Source organism: Carettochelys insculpta, chromosome 5, assembly GCF_033958435.1.
Source record: "Carettochelys insculpta isolate YL-2023 chromosome 5, ASM3395843v1, whole genome shotgun sequence".
In the NCBI taxonomy this organism is placed as follows: Eukaryota; Metazoa; Chordata; order Testudines; family Carettochelyidae; genus Carettochelys; species Carettochelys insculpta.
In genome coordinates, this window is record NC_134141.1 from 60,755,391 (window position 1) to 60,771,641 (window position 16,251).

A 16,251-nucleotide genomic window follows, 5' to 3' on the forward strand; every position below is an offset into this window, starting at 1 on the left:
TCCAAGATTTCATCCTTAACCCTGGCTATGTCCACACTAGAGGCTTTTCCCAGCAAAACCAGGCTTTTCTCAAGGAAAAACCCCTGGAGTGTCTACATGCCAAATGCACTTTGTCAACAGGTTGTCGACAGAACCCAGCACATCTGTTGGCAATGTTATACCTCTCCCCGTTCAGCTATAACACCTCTCTCGACAGTGTTTGGTTGACAAAACAGCCGTGTAAATGCCCTGGGGCCCTTTTGTTGACCAACAGGGCTTCCAGTTCACCAAGCAGCCATTTTTGAAGAGCTTGCAGTCAACCATTATGTCAAGAGAGGGCTGGGCAGTCTGGCTGCTCTCTGTCCACAGAGCAGATTGCTCTTTTGATCTGCTTTTATGTGTAGACTCAATCTGTTGACAGAAGTTTTGCCAGGAAATCCCTTCCAAAAATTACTTCGGTCGACAGAGGCTTCTCACATAGACGTAGCCCATGAGGTACAATACACAGGAGTTTTTCACAACATAATCACAATAAATACTGAAATCCATCAAAAATTAGGGAGACTTCTTTTTGTTTTTTTAACTTCCTTCACAAAAGAAACTCTTTATTGATCCAACGTGCAGGAGACCATGTGATATGCTAAGGCTATGTCTGCACTACAGAGATCTTTCGAAAGAAGCCCTTCTGGAAGATCTCTTCAGAACGCACTCTTTCAAAAGAAGTTCTTTCACACACACACAAGCGGATCAAGAGAGTGATCTGCTCTTTTGAAAGAGAGCGTCCCCACAGCCCCACACTTTTTTGAAAGTACAGGCCAGGGATTGAAAAATCAGGCCCCCGTCAGGACTGCTCTCTGGGGAAAAAAAGGGCCTGTGAAGCATCTACATGTTTTCTTTCAAGCTTTTGAAAGAGGGCCCTCTTCCTGAAACAGGAAAGGAAGAATGATTTAGAAGGGTGCACCTCATTCTTTTGATTTACTTTTGAAAGAATGCTTTTTGTGTGTAGATACTCCAGGGGATCTTCTGAAAGAGTCCCCTTCTTTTGAAAAGTTTTTCGAAAGAACTTGCTAGAGTAGATGCAGCCTAAGTGAAAATGGCTGTGGCCACACTAGTCCCTCTTTTCGGAAGGCGCATGGTAAGGAGCCACCGTGGCAGATGCTAATGATATGCAGCACCTCATTAGCATAATGGCAGCTGCGCATGCTTCGAAAGTGTTGCTTTTGGAACACACGCTACCCATGTAGACAGGGGCCTTTCAGAACGACCCCCTGATTTTGAAAGCTCCTTTTTCCCATTTGGTTTTGGGAAGAAGGGACTTTCAAAGTCCAGGGGGTCCTTTCGAAAGGCCCCCGTCTACAAGGGCAGTGCGCGTTCTGAAAGCAGCCCTTTTGAATAGCGTTTGGTTGCTATTATGCTAATGAGGCACTGCATATTCACGTCATCACCCCATTAACATCTTCCAAGATCCCTCATTAACATGCCCCTTCTGAAATTAGGGGCTAGTGTGTTTATAGCCAGTATGTTTTTCCTTAGTTTCCTTGCAAAAACAAAAGTAGAAAATTAGGATGTGTAAAGATTCCACTGCACCCATCTTAAGGGACAAAGTTCCACTGAGCAGTGATACAGAATTTTAACCATACCTTTTTCTAATGAATTGCATATTTTTTTCTTATTTGCAGTAATCCCTACAGAGGTTTTTAGAATCTCAGAAGCAGCCATTTGCCATGTGCTGTGATTAGGCCTAAAAACTACTTTCTGTCTTTTTTTTCAAGTTTCTATGAATTTAAAAATATTTGATTGGAGAGGTTTTGGGAAGGAGTTTCAAAAGCAGTTAAGAGTTAGGCAACAGTTCCATTCAGAAACCAATGGGAAAATAGTGCCTCATTTCCACAGGTGCTTATGAAAGTCCTAACCAAATATTACACCAGGTACATTTAACACAAATGTATGTCCTCTCTCAGAAGTGTGAGGAGTCAATCTTAGGTATTCAGTGGAATAAAGAAACTAGAGGTAATTGCAAGATGTTAGGAAGGGGGACCTGGAGTCCCTGGAGAATGTTTACATAGGGAATCCTCTTTTAGAACCCCATTAGGAAGTTAAAGGAACATGTTGGTTCCAAAATTGGAAGGAAAAGGAACATCAGATCTTTTGTGTCAAAAAACATTACAAATGCTGTGTTTTATTGATGATTTTCTGGGCTCCAAATTGTATACTGTCCTGACACATTACTGCTGAAATTCTCAAAAGCCTCTGCAAAGTGAAGGATATCCTATGGTGGTTGTACTTTCTGCCTGTTTAGGAGGAAATGAGCCATGCCACTGCACACCTCAGCCAAGACTGGTTTACATGCCATCTCCAGAAACCCAGAAAAGTCTTAGGCATAGGTGCGAATAGTGGGGCTTCACCTTTGTAGCCATACTTTCTCTCCCACAGAAGGAGGATTGCAGTCCTGGAAAGGAATGCCGCTCAAAAGACACAGATATAAGGAGGATTTGTTTGTGTGGAGTGTAACTGGAGGTCAAAGATTCTTTTCATCCTGACCCATTGGAGTAACCTCTGCAGAGTCAGCTCAGTTTTGCTTTTTAAATCGACTGACTTCTACACCTCTCATAGGTGTCTTTTCCTTTTGTCCTTTTGCCGTCTTCTTTTCTTTCCATCTTTCATATACCTTGTCTATTATATGGGAGAAGTTGCACTGGTTTAACTACATTTAAAAAAAAAAATCAATCTATGCATACCTACAAGGTAAATAGATCTAAATCCATTAAACCCTTGCCTAAATCAATTTAGCTTAATTTGCCAGTTTACTAATGCATGCAAGACCTACCTGAGCAAGGTTTAAACTGGTTTCAGTGCATTTAGTGAGGGGTGCAAATTCTCCACTACATATAACACATAGGCTACGTCTACACGTGAACCCTACATCGAAATAGCTTATTTCAATGTAGCGACATCGAAATAGGCTATTTCGATGAATAACGTCTACACGTCCTCCAGGGCTGGCAATGTCGATGTTCAACTTCGACGTTGCGCAGCCCAACATCGAAATAGGTGCAGCGAGGGAACGTCTACACGCCAAAGTAGCACACATCGAAATAGGGATGCCAGGCACAGCTGCAGACAGGGTCACAGGGCGGACTAGCACTTCCGGGGCAACAGCTAGCCGCTCCCTTAAAGGGCCCCTCCCAGACACACTCAGCCTGCACAGCACGTGGTCTGAGGAGCCATAGGCACACAGACCCCGGGCGACGCAGTCATGGACCCCCAGCAGCAGCAGCAGCAGCAGCAGCAGCAGCAGCAGCAGCAGCAGCAGCAGCAGCCAGAGGTCCACCCAGCCCTCCCGGCAGGAGCAGGGCTTGCCCTGCTCCATGCCATGCGGGAGGCAGCTGAGCACCTCCTTGCTACACCGGAGGAGGAGCTGCCCCCAGGGCAGCAGGGCTCAACCCCCAACCCTGCAGCACCCCGCCCCCGCCCCCGGCTCACATGCCGGTGGCTGTGGAGCTACCCCACCAGCACCAACTGGTGGGAGCGGCTGGTGCTTGGGGAGTGGGACGACGACCGCTGGCTCAGGAACTTCAGGATGAGCCGGCAGACATTTATGGAGCTGTGCCAGTGGCTCACCCCCGCACTCAGGCACCAGGACACCGCCATGCGGCGTGCCCTCACAGTGGAGAAACGGGTCGGCATCGCTGTCTGGAAGCTGGCCACTCCCGACAGCTACCGATCCGTGGGACAGCAGTTTGGTGTCAGCAGGGCCACCGTCGGGGCTGTCCTCATGGAGGTAAGAGAACCCACAGGGGGAGGGCAGGGCAGGGGAGGGGGGCCCGGGCAGAGGAGGGCAGGGGAGGGCAGAGGAGGGCAGGGCAGGCCAGGGCAGGCCAGGGCAGAGGAGGGGAGGGCAGGGCAGGGCCACGCACACCCTGCTCACCCCTCATTGGTGCTGTCCCATGTGCTTTCCCTGCAGGTTGTGCGTGCCATCAATGCCATGCTCCTGCACAGGCTCGTGAGGCTGGGGGACCCAGATGCCACCATCGTGGCCTTTGCCACCCTGGGCTTCCCCAACTGCTTCGGGGCTCTGGATGGGACTCACATCCCCATCCGCGCCCCACATCACAGTGTAGGACGATACCTGAATCGCAAGGGCTACCATTCTGTGGTCCTCCAGGCCTTGGTGGACAGCCGGGGACGTTTCCAGGACATTTATGTGGGCTGGCCTGGCAGCACCCACGACGCCCGGGTTTTCCGGAACTCGGGCCTGTGCCGCCGGCTGGAGGCAGGGACCTACATCCCCCAGCGGGAGATCCCTCTGGGGGACACCACCATGCCCCTCTGCGTCATCGCAGATGCGGCATACCCCCTCTGGCCCTGGCTCATGCACCCGTACACGGGCCATCTCTCCACTAGCCAGGAGCACTTCAACCAGCGCCTGAACCACGCGCGCCAGGTGGTGGAGCGCTCATTTGGCCGCCTGAAAGGACGCTGGAGATGTCTCCTGACCCGCCTGGACGTGGGCCCCAACAACATCCCCCTGATTGTGGGTGCCTGCTGCGCCCTGCACAATTTGGTGGAGAGCAAGGGGGAGGCCTTTTTCCAGGGCTGGGCTGTGGAGGCTGGCAGGGCCGATGTGCAGCCACCCGCTGCCCCCAGTCGGCAGGTGGACCCCGAAGGGACCTGGGTCCGGGAGGCCCTGCGGGCCCACTTCAATGATGAGGCCGCAGGGTGAACTCTGCCAGGCCCCCCACTGCCCGCCCCTTCCTCCACCACACTCTTGCCCCAACGCCCACACCATGGAGCACCCAACCGCACCCCCCTCCCACTTTTCCTGGACAAATGACAGCACGCACTTGTGGCTGAACTTAAACTGCTTTTTCTTTGAGAACTTTTTTTTTTAACTATAAATATATAAAACAAGAACAAACTATATACAACGTGTGGAACCAAAGTAATATGTACAAATAAAACAATAGTAAGAAAAAAGTGTGCTCAGTAATAAAAAGAAAACCAGGGAGGATAAAGGGGAGAACTATTTACATGGGGGGGACGGGGCAAACGGGGGGCACAAAATAATAAGTTCCAACTATATACAAGGGGGGGGGCCACGTCCCGGGCCCCTCACCCCTAAAGTCCGGCACTGGGCGTGGGCGGCCAGGAGCCCCGCTGTGGCCGCAGCCCTGTCCGGGGCTGGCTGGGGGGCGGGCCGGACCGGAAGATATGCCCGGCGAGTCTCAGCTGGCTCCAGGGGTCCCTCGGCGCTCCGGCCCTTGGCGGTGGGTGGCGGGGCGACGGTGGACGGGACGGAGACAGGCGGAGCAGCTGGTGGTGCGGCGGGTGGAGCAGGCAGGGTGGACGCTGCGGCAGCTGGCGCGGCATGGGGGTCCAGGTAGTCCACCAGGCGGTTGAAAGTCTCCATGTAGGCCCCCCCATGCCTCTTGGCGCCAGGCCAGCGCCCGCTCCTGCAGCTGCAGGTGCTGCTCCGCGACCTCCAGCTGCCGACGGTGGATGGCCAGCAGCTGGGGGTCCATCGCCATCGGCTGGTGGTGGCGCGGGGTCCGCCGTCTAGCCCGCCGTGGGGCCGGTCGGTCCTCGGCCGAGGGGCTTGCCTGGAGCGATGGCCCCGGAGGGCTCTCCGGGACCACTGATGCCTCGCCGGCGCTCTCTTCCGGTCCTTCTGATGGTGCAGGTGCGGGACACGGGAGAGGAGGAGGGGAAGAAGAATGGAGACAGGTGTTAGTGTGGGCCCCGAGCCGTGGCCTTTGTCCCCCCAGCCCTGTGCTGCAGGTTCCCCATCCCCGTCCCCGGGAGATGCTGCTGTGATGGATGGGGTTCAGGGGTCCCCCTGCACTGCACCCCGTCCCCTGGTGGGAGCGACTCTCACTTCACTCCGCAGGGTCTGACAGGAGAGGTTTCTTAGGCCACAGGTGCTCAGTTTCTCCCAGGAGTGACAGCACCAGCTGTCGGAAGAGACAGTCCTTCCAACCCGTCCTGGGGAGAAGACCCCAAGGGGTGCCCCTCTGGGATGCAGCTTTCCCCCTCCTCAGGCTGTCTGCCTTCCAGCTCTCCCTTCCCCTAGCCTCTACCTGTGGCCCCCGCCCTCCCCCCCAATTCCAAGCCAGCTCGGCTCCTCCCTCCTCTTTGCTCAGGGCGGAGGTGTCACCTGCCAGCTGTAGCCCCAGGATCCTCCTTTGCCCCTGAGAGCTATTCGGCTCTTGTTGCTCATATCTAGCCTGAGTCTCCCTTTGGCACTCCCCCGACTCCATCACATGCTGCTGCTGTTGCTGTTGCTGCTGCTGCGGGTTGTCCCACCCCCTCCTCCAGGGGGCCCCTCGAGGTTCCGCTCCCCCCTGCCCCGGGGATGGGGCATGGCACTGTCGTGCGGGGTGGGAGGGGGCAGGGGCTGATGCACTGCTGTGAGGGACATGGCCCTGCTGTCCTTGGGGCCATGGCCATGTGAGCATGTGGGGGGCCCTGGACACATATCTATTACCCCCCGCCCCTCAAGCCCAGGGGTGTACACCAGAGGGGGGGTACATACCTGTCGGTCCACTCCCACAGGCTGGAGATCCCCGGGGGGCGGAGGCCCGGCTGCTGCTCTGGGATGGCAGGAGGAGGATCTGCAGGCTGGATTCCGCGGAGGAGGAGCCCCCCCCCCTCCTCCTGCCGCGATGTCCTGGGGGTGGACTCCGGGGGGGGGCCCCCAGGGTGCGGGGCTTACCTCCGGGGCGGGCTCTGGCTGCAGGGCCTGCTGGGGCTCGTTGGCCGAAGTATCAAGGGTGGCCGGAGGGGAGGAGGTGTGCCGGGGGCCCAGGATGTCCCTGAGCTCCCTGTAAAAGGGGCAAGTGACGGGGGCAGCCCCAGATCGGCCGGCCGCATCCTGGGCCCGGGAGTAACCCTGCCGCAGCTCCTTCACCTTACTCCTGACATGATCAGGAGTGCGGGCAGGGTGACCCCGGGCAGCCAGGCCGTCGGCCAGCCGAGCGAACGCATCCGCGTTCCGCCTCTTGCTCCCCATTACCTGGAGCACCTCCTCCTCGCTCCAGAGCCCCAGCAGGTCCCGCAGCTCAGCCTCCGTCCAGGAGGGGCTCTGCTGCCGCTTGCCAGCCTGGCTGCCCACCTGGCTGGGCTGGCTGCCCTGGCTCCCCTTGGGGGGGTCCCCTGGGGGTGCTGGGAGGGCTGCCGGGCAGCCATCGCAGGTGGGGTGGCTGGTTTGGATGGCTGAGGGACGTGCAGGCTGGCCGCGTGTCTGGGCTGCCGCCTGCACGTTCCCTCAGGTTTCTGCACAGGAAGGGAGGGGGAGGGGACCTTTAAGGGGCCGCTCCATGCGGCCACCATTGAGCTGAGGGGCTGGAGAGAGCGTCTCTCAACCCCTCAGCTGATGGCCGCCATGGAGGACCCTGCAATTTCGACGTTGCGGGACTCACAACGACTACACGGTCCCTACTTCGACGTTGAACATCGAAGTAGGGCGCTATTCCTATCCCCTCATGGGGTTAGCGACTTCGACGTCTGGCCGCCTAACGTCGAAGTTAACTTCGAAATAGCGCCCGACGCGTGTAGCCGTGACGGGCGCTATTTCGAAGTTAGTGCCGCTACTTCGAAGTAGAGTGCACGTGTAGACACGGCTATAATGATACATAGGACAGTGGCCTGGAAGTCCAGAGAACAGAATTCTGTCATTGACTCTTTGTGGAATCTTGAGAAAGTGACTTAATCACTTGGTAACTCAGTTTCCCCAGCTGTATAATGAAGTTAGTATTCACCTTGTGAAGCACAGGGCAACCCACACAGTGCAAAGCATCACAATATCCCGCTGTCATCAATCACTTGCCACCTCACTGTATGTTTTCTTTTCAGTAGCTTTGCGCCTTCCTTTTTATATTTGCTGAAGACCAGTAGAACACTGAATCTCAAAAAATGAAAAACAGTGTGATTTTTGTGGACATAGGCCTTCATGGGAAGCAGAAATGTCAACATTATAACTTTCCAACAATTGACTGTACTCTCTTCAATGTTTATCTTGTTTGCTTGCTTTTCAGTTACCTATTTTCAATTTCTAAAAAGCAAAATGGAGCAGACGAAATTCTGCCCTCCACCAACAGGACTTGAGATGTTTTTAGGCATGGTCTATACTAAGGGATAAAATAAAATTTCAGGGACTTGGGTTGATTTTATAAAGCATCGGTCTTCACCACAGGGCTCATTACGTTGATTTTAAGAGGTTCTAAGGTCAACTTTTGTAAACATGTTTTCACAAGGAGTAACACCAAAAATGATTTTTTGATGTTGACCTTATGCTAGGGTGGAAGCAACTGTATTAAAACTGATATCATTAAACTCTGAAAATATCCCACGATGCCCTAAGTGTCCTTTCTGGTTGTCACTTTAACATGTGCTACTCTCCAGCTGAGCAGAAAGTAGGTGACAGGAAGCAGAGATCATCAGCTGGGGAAATTTGAATTAATTTCCTTTCCTTTCTGGCCAGTGTGGCTAGCAGAGCTCAGGAGCACAGCTCAACAGCACACCTACTAACCATGAGTTCAGAGGGTTGCAAAAGAGCTCCAGCATGTAGCGAACAGGAGATCCAGGACCTCATCACCGTGTGCGTGTGTTGGGGGGAATGAATCTGTCCGCATGCAGCTTAAAACCAGCAAAACAACACACATTTTTGCCAAGATATCACAGGGCATGCTTCAGAAAGAGCACACTAGGAATGCTCAGCACTACCGTGTTAAAATCAAGGAACTCAGGCAGGCATACCGAAAGACCAAAGAAGCCAATGGTTGGCCTGGATCATCTCCCCGAGCGTGCCACTTTTATGAGCAGCTGGAACTTATTCTGAGGAAAGACCCAACCACTTCCCTCCAAAAATGCCTGGATGCCTCAGTGCAGACCTCTGGCAGCAGCGAGGAGCATAAAGTGGTGTCTGAGGTGGTGGATGAGGAAGAGGTGGATGACAGCACTCTGCAGTCCAGTGGAGAAGCTGATCCTGCAAGTCAGGAGATTTTTATAGCTTTGGAGCCAGTCCTCTCCTCCCAGGAGGTTTCAGAGGCAAGCTGTGATGCTGGAGAGGGCACTTCTGGTGAGTATGCTTCTTTTATACTGAGAATAATATGGTGCAAGCATGGTAGGGTGGATCTATGCCCATTTCCCCTAGAGCAGCTTGTTAATATTTCTGGTGATGGAGCACCGATCTTGTTTGGACATCTCACTAAAGGTCTCGGGCAGGCACTTTTTGATTCTTCTCCTAAGAGTTTTGGGGAGACCTGCTTATTCCTGCTTCCATGGTAAGACATCTTTCCACACCAGACCACCAGCAAATAATCTGGAATCATGGCCCTGCAAAGCATTTTTGCAGATTTTCCAGACTTGTACCCACAGAGCATAAGCATTCTTTCCTTATCCCTTTTTCTTATTCTGAGGAGGAGGACGTCTCCTTTGGCAATCTAGAACCAGCATGGAAAGTTTCATGAGTCACTGCGGTGACTTTTAATGATTTCTTTCCCTGTGACCTAGTGCAGAGCAAACTCATGCAGCCTGACTATGGCTTTTAAATCATGGCACTGCTTAAAGAATGGCATGCAGTGCATGCCACCTACCTCCTGCATGGGCTGGTGTGGGTCACGGCCAGGGTCAAAGTGCTGCCCAGTGCTCAGTGGCATGCTCCATCCACACAAGGGCTGTGGTGCTTTCACATTTCTTCCCATTAGCTGAAAATATCTTACCATTCTCTGCAAGGTAAACATCAGCTGCAGAAGATCTTGAATCCTTCCGGTTAGATTTGTGCATTCTCAGCCTTAAGAATCCAGAGAATGACCTTGTCATGGACATATGTTCCTCCATAGAGACAGACAGCCAGTCATTCTGTCACTAAGCTCATTGTTCCCAGTAAAGATAAAAATGTTGCTGATGACAATGAGCTTTACATTTCAATGTGACTTTTTTCCACAGGAACTAGCCTTGGAAGTGGGAGTGCAAAGACTGGTGCCTCCACCTCCCCACCCACTGAAGTGAGATTAGCACAGATACAGAGGAGGAAAAAGGCAAAAAAGGCGCTCATGACTGAGCACTTGGAAGAGGCATGCAAAGAACATGTGCAAGCTGCCCTGGACAGACAGGATGTTCAAAAATGAAGGAAACAAGTATTGGAAAATTATATAAAAGTGCTGTCCCTAATAATGAAGCAGACAGAGCTCATGCAGTCAAGTAACTCTAGATCCCCTTTTGGTATCCATGTTCCATTTCAGAGCTCCCTCTCCAAATTCAGTGTTCTCCCCTTGTTTGGGCCCCAGAATGAGAAGGGAGAGGTCACAGACATTGCAGTCTACTTCCAGGGAATCACTGCACAGCAGAAAGCAGACTTTCTACCAAATATGAGATCATCATTCTCTTACTTTCCCTATACCCACCCCTCTGCCATTAGGGACACCTGAATAAAAACAATGTAGGTCGATAAAAGAAAGTTTTATTTATTAGTTAACATACTTTGAGGTCCATGCTTTGGGGTCAGGTGTGATGGTATGGGGTGGCATGCAGTTGGAAGTGGTTTCATAAAGAGCAAGCACACATCATGGTGGTGGGCATGCTATTTAATAGCAGCAGATTCAGGTATCTGCCCACTCATTCATAAATATGGTTTTCAAGACATCCCTGATTTGCACTGCACCTCTATGCATCCTCCTGATTGCCCTTGTGTTTGGCAGCTCATAATTACTGGCCAGGAGATTTATCTATGCCCTCCATGCTAGCATGAAATTCTCCCCCTTCAACTCACAGATGTTATCAAGAATACAGCAGGACCCTATGACAAGGGAAATGTTTTCTTCATAGAGGTCTAAATGGGTCAGAAGGCACCTGCACCTGGCTTTTAAATGGCCAAAGGCACATTCTACCACCATTCTGGACTTGCTACACCTGTAGTTGATGTGCTCCTTACCACAGTCCAGGCTGCCTGTGTATGGCTTCATTGGCCAAGGTAGCAAAGGGTAAGCAGAGACACTCAGTATCACAATAGGCATTTCCACAGCCCCAATGTTGATATTCTGGTCTGGAAAGAAAGTACCACTCTGGAACTTTCTAAACAGACCAGCATTCCTAAAGATATGCTTGTCATGCACATTTCCCAACCATCCCATGTTGATGTAGATGAAATGACCTTTGTGATCTACCTATGCCTGCAAAAGCATAGAGAAGTACCCCTTGTGGTTTAGGTACTCTGAGGCCAGGTGGTCCAGTGGCAGGCTGGGGATATACATTCCATCTATGGCCCCACCACAGTTAGGGAACCCTGTGGCAACAAAACCATGTGCTATGTCCTGCATATGTGCTGTCCTGCATGCTATGTCTTTTGCAGGAGAAGTTTACTGATCTCCTTGGCTACCTGGATGCCAACAGCCCCCACTGTAGATTTGCCCGCTCCAAATTGATCTCCCACTGACCGGTAGCTGTCTGACATTGCAAACTTCAACAGAGCAATTGCCACACACTTCTGAACTGTCAAAGCATTCTGTTGCTGCAGTACTTCAGGACGGGAGACAGCAATTCACAAAGTTTCACGAAAGTGGCCTTATGCATGTGGAAGTTTTGCAGCCACTGCCCATCATCCCATGCCTGCAAAATGTTGTGGTCCCACCAGTCTGATCTGGTTTCGCTGGCCCAAAACCTCTGCACCATGGTGTACAATGCATCCAGTGCTGCCACCAAATCTGCGTTCCTCCTTTCCCACTGTTGACGTGAAAATGTTCCACTGTCTCATGGTACTCATCATCCAGGTTCATTACATTTAGAAGTAACAGAGAGGAAGCCATGCTAGTCTCTACACTATCAAAACAAAAAGCAGTCAAGTAGCACTTTCAAGACTAGCAAAATAGTTTATTAGGTGAGCTTTTGTGGGACAGACCCACTTTGGTCTGAAGAAGTGGGTCTGTCCCACGAAAGCTCACCTAATAAACTATTTTGCTAGTCTTTAAAGTGCTACTTGACTGCTTTTTGTTTTGATACATTTAGAAGATACTGCAGTACAGTGTGGGAAGTCATCATCAAAGAGTTCACTAAAGATTGATGCTTCTCTGAATCCCTGTTGTCCTTGTAATGGCATGTGACAGGCAATGTAAAAGCAGCATGAAAATTTCCTGGGCCATTTTTTTTTCAGCAGGAAGAGGGAAGTGAGGGAAATGCACTTTGGAGTGATGACATTAAACTCCCAGAGCCACTTGTGGTCGCTTTTTTTCCCACAAGACACTGGCACAGAAACCCAAAATGCAATGGGGTGGCAGGAACTGTGGGATAGGTACCCACAATGCACTGCTGCCACAGTTGAACTTAGGCAATTTAATGGGGACATACTAAGTCGACTTTGTGAACAGGTGTGGACACTCAACTTCAACTTTATAAAATTTAGTGTTAAAAAGGCGACTTTAATAAATTTGACTTTATTCCCAAGTGTAGACATACCCTTAGTGTACTTGGTAGAGAAACGATGGAACTGCAATGCTAAGGTCTGTATTATTGCAATTTTTTTTTGTTATTTAAAAAGCCTGTTCCAAAGCTAAAGGACACAAAGGTACATAGTGTTCATGGGCTTATTTGTAAATTGTTTTCTTCAGATCCCTCCCAAGCCTTGGAGAAAGTTATTTTTACTGCCAGGGTATGGCCTTCCCAATCATAAAGCAGGCACATCTGCCTATAGCTACTCTGATACTTCCGTTGTTTCAAAGCATTTGTTTTCTACTATTCTGCTCCTTAGGTCATTGCTGTTTTTTTTCCCCTCACTTGTGAAATCCTTGCAGTCCTTGCCTGGCACATAGCCTATAATTCCCCCTGTTCTTCAATGGATCTGTATATGAGAGAGGTCCAGACTTACTTACCTGGAGACTGATAACCTCTTTAGTCACGGAACAAGTTACAGCTAGAGGAGCAGATTCCCCACTCTTGTGTGCAAATATTTCATCCATGATGACCACCTCCATGGTCAGTCCCCATGCCTGTTCCACACTTGGGCTTTCTGCTGAGATAGCAAATAAAGGTGAGACTAAGTATGGATACTACTCATTGGGTGCATCTACACTAGGAGCTAACTTCAAAGTTAGGCACTACTTCAAAGTAGCCTGCAGAGTCTACACACATTTTCCCTTACTTTGAAGTTAGCTTGGAAGTAAGGGAACCCAACTTTGAAGTCCTTACTCCATTCCCAGTTATCAGTCTCCAGGTAAGTAAGTCTGGACCTCTGTCACATAGAGATCAATTGCAGAACAGGGGTAATTATAGGCTGTATGCTCATTGAACTTTGAAGCAGAATGCATGTAGATGCTCAACTTCGAAGTCTGTTACTTGGAAGTTGTACTTCAAAGTAAGCAACTTCAAAGTTATTTTTGTAGTGTAGACACGGCCATTAAGAATTTGGCTGAGTCCATCAATTTAGCTGGCAATAATTTTTGTCACTACCAGTTCAAAACCAGATGTGAACCAGTGCCCTGATCACTGTTTCCTGTTATTGCTAATCTTATTCTTCTGAACCCTGTGTGGTCCTCGGTCTGCCTTTGCTCTTGTTTATTTACTGTTCTTACCTCTTCCTAGTGGTAGACCCTGGAAAAAACAAGGTGTATTCGGAAACATTTTTATTCATACATTTTATTTAACATGTTGGTAAGCACCTACTGTAGAAAAAGACATGTTTAAAAAGCTAGCTGGTTAACCCGAGGGTTAGGTTTATGTGTTAATAATGTGATAATTAAAATGTAAGTTAATACAGCATTTGCTAACCAGAATAATTTTTACCATTGACACTTCTCAGACACACAGCTATCCCAACCTACTTCCTGCAGGATTACAAAACTGTAACCCTTAGAAGTAACATCAGAAAGAAAATTCGTATGGCATTTTATTTTCCTCCTTTGATTCTCCCCATATTTCAGTACGAGTACATGAAATTACTGTGAAAGTAACATATTCTCTGGGGCTACATCTATACTAGAGTTTCGTGAACAAAACTCACTGAGTGTCTACATACAAAATGCGTTTTGTTGACAGTCTGGCGACAAAACTAGGCTTTTCTGCTGACAGCATTCTGCCGCTCTGCGATGAGGAACAATGCTTTGAACTGTCGATGAAAAAGCCGCATAGATGCTCTGGGGAGCCCTTTTGTCGACAGAGGTGCTCCACAGAGCTGGCCAGCTGGACCCGGGAGGCATCCCCTCCACCGTAATCACAGCTCTATGCTCTATGCCTCTGGCCACTTTTAAAGGTTCAGGGAGCCCCAGAAACCCTGTGGGGGGAAGCTGAGAATGTGCAAGCAGCAGACCCACCACGCTGCTTGCCAGCATGACCTCACAGCTGCTCCCAGACACTGCAGGCATGTTGGAGGCCAGCTGAGACCCCCCCTGGACTCTCGCAGGATGTGGAAGTGGGCCCCCTCCTGGACCATACCTGAGCTCCAGGATCTCCTGGGCCTCTGAGGTGAGGAGGCCATCCTGCTGGACCCCACAGCCAAGCGCTGGAATGCCCCAGGGGACACCTACCTTGCTGTAGCCCTGGGGGAGTGCCGACACCCTGCCTACACCCTGGAGCAGGTGTGGGCCAAAGTAAAGGAGCTGTGCCAGGCTATGTGTGGGCCCAGGACATGTGGTGACCCCTTCTATGAGCAACTGCATAAGCTCCTGGGGAACGAGGACAGTACCCCCAGCACAGTGGCTGTCAAAATGGCTGAGGAGCCCCTCCCCACCAAAGCAGCTGGAGCTGAAGCAGCTGGAAACCCTGCCAGAGCCCCAGCTAGGATCACTGTCAGACTGCAAGTCCAGCCAGGGGACCCTCACCATCGCCCTGGACTCAGGCCCCTCTCATGAGGCAATGTCCAGACCATCTGTGGACCTCTTCTGGGGACTGGCTGGTGAGTACCCCATCGGTTACACACTCCAGAGCACGGGGTGGGGGCACAGATGGGCTGTGCCACAGACGTCACCAGGCCAGCCTGGGCAGAACCCATGCTGCAGGCCCAGCCCATGCACCCATGTGCACAGAAGTGCATCCCACCTAGCCCCAGCAGACAGCACCTAGGCATGGGTGCCAGCCCACTGCCAGCCCCACGGGGGGCCACATGAGTCCCAGGACCCTGGGGGGGAGAAACCTGCCCCTGCCATGGCTGTGGGCCAGCCACATTGCCCTGATGGTGGACCTCCCAACACCGAATTTGTTGCCGATGGAGCGGTCACTGTTGGGGGTGGCCAGCTTCTCAAGGAGGAGGGTGGACTGCATGCAGGTGTCCTGTCGTTGGAAGGTGAGGCCAAGCCAGGTGCAGAACTCCATGCAGGTCTCCTTGCACATACAGAAATTCAGGGGCCACTGCTAGTTGTCCCATTGCCCCACGACCCACCACTTGGAGCTGGTGGCGTACCTCCAGAACCGCCTGAGCACCTATGGTGGCAAGGGTGGGTCAGGCACTGGGGCACCATGGGCATACTCTGCAGGCTAGAGGGCAGTCTCACCCCTCCAACTGTGGTGGAAGATGGCCATAAGGATCACTGGCAGTGCCTGCAGTATCTGCTCATCAGCCCAGGGGTTGCTCTGACAAGCTTGTGGTCAGGAAAGCACTGGCTCTCTCACAGATGGCTGGGGAGCCCTGCAGCAGCTTTGCTCTCCCTCAGGGAGATCGGCAAGCCTCGGCATGGGCAGGGAATGTGAGTCGGGGTGGGGGGCCTTTAAGGGTGAGCCTGGCTGGAGGTCCTGGAAGGCTTGATGGCCATGTGACCCTATCTGGTGGGCTACCAGGACCTGTTCTGTCAACAAAGCAGCAAGAGCTGTGTGGCCACTTTATGACGACAGAGCGAATTGAAAGGTCAATCCACTTTTTCATGTAGACACGATCTGTCAACAAAGGTTTTGTCAGAAAATCTCTTCTGACAGATACTTCTGTCAACAGATGCTTCTAGTGTAGAAGAAGGTTTTCTGTTGCTGTGAATACAAGCCATCCTGCTCCTACTCAGCTTTCAGGTTCAGCCCAGGAGTAAAGCAAATCTTTAATTTTACTTCGAGTGCCACGTATTGGTCTTCTACCGCATGTGTTTTTAGGAAGCCCTCAGACTTGAAGCCAGAAAATTATATCCTCCCCTCCCTTCAGTCCCCAAATATGTGCCCCAACACAAACCACATACTTGCAGTCAGTAATCCAACCAATTAAATGTGCCAAGAAACTGGGTTTCTGTGACTGTGTCTTTCTGTAGCCAAGGACATTACTTATACTTACCGAAGGTTTGTCAGCACTGGAATGTTAACTTAGTTTGCCTT

At 51.1% G+C, this 16,251-nt stretch overlaps 1 protein-coding gene across 1 annotated transcript in view; it reads left to right on the forward strand.

The window, feature by feature from the left end:
* TMED7 (transmembrane p24 trafficking protein 7) overlaps positions 1-16,251 on the forward strand; it is a 304,389-nt gene that overhangs the window by 235,941 nt on the left and 52,197 nt on the right. The window lies entirely within an intron of this gene.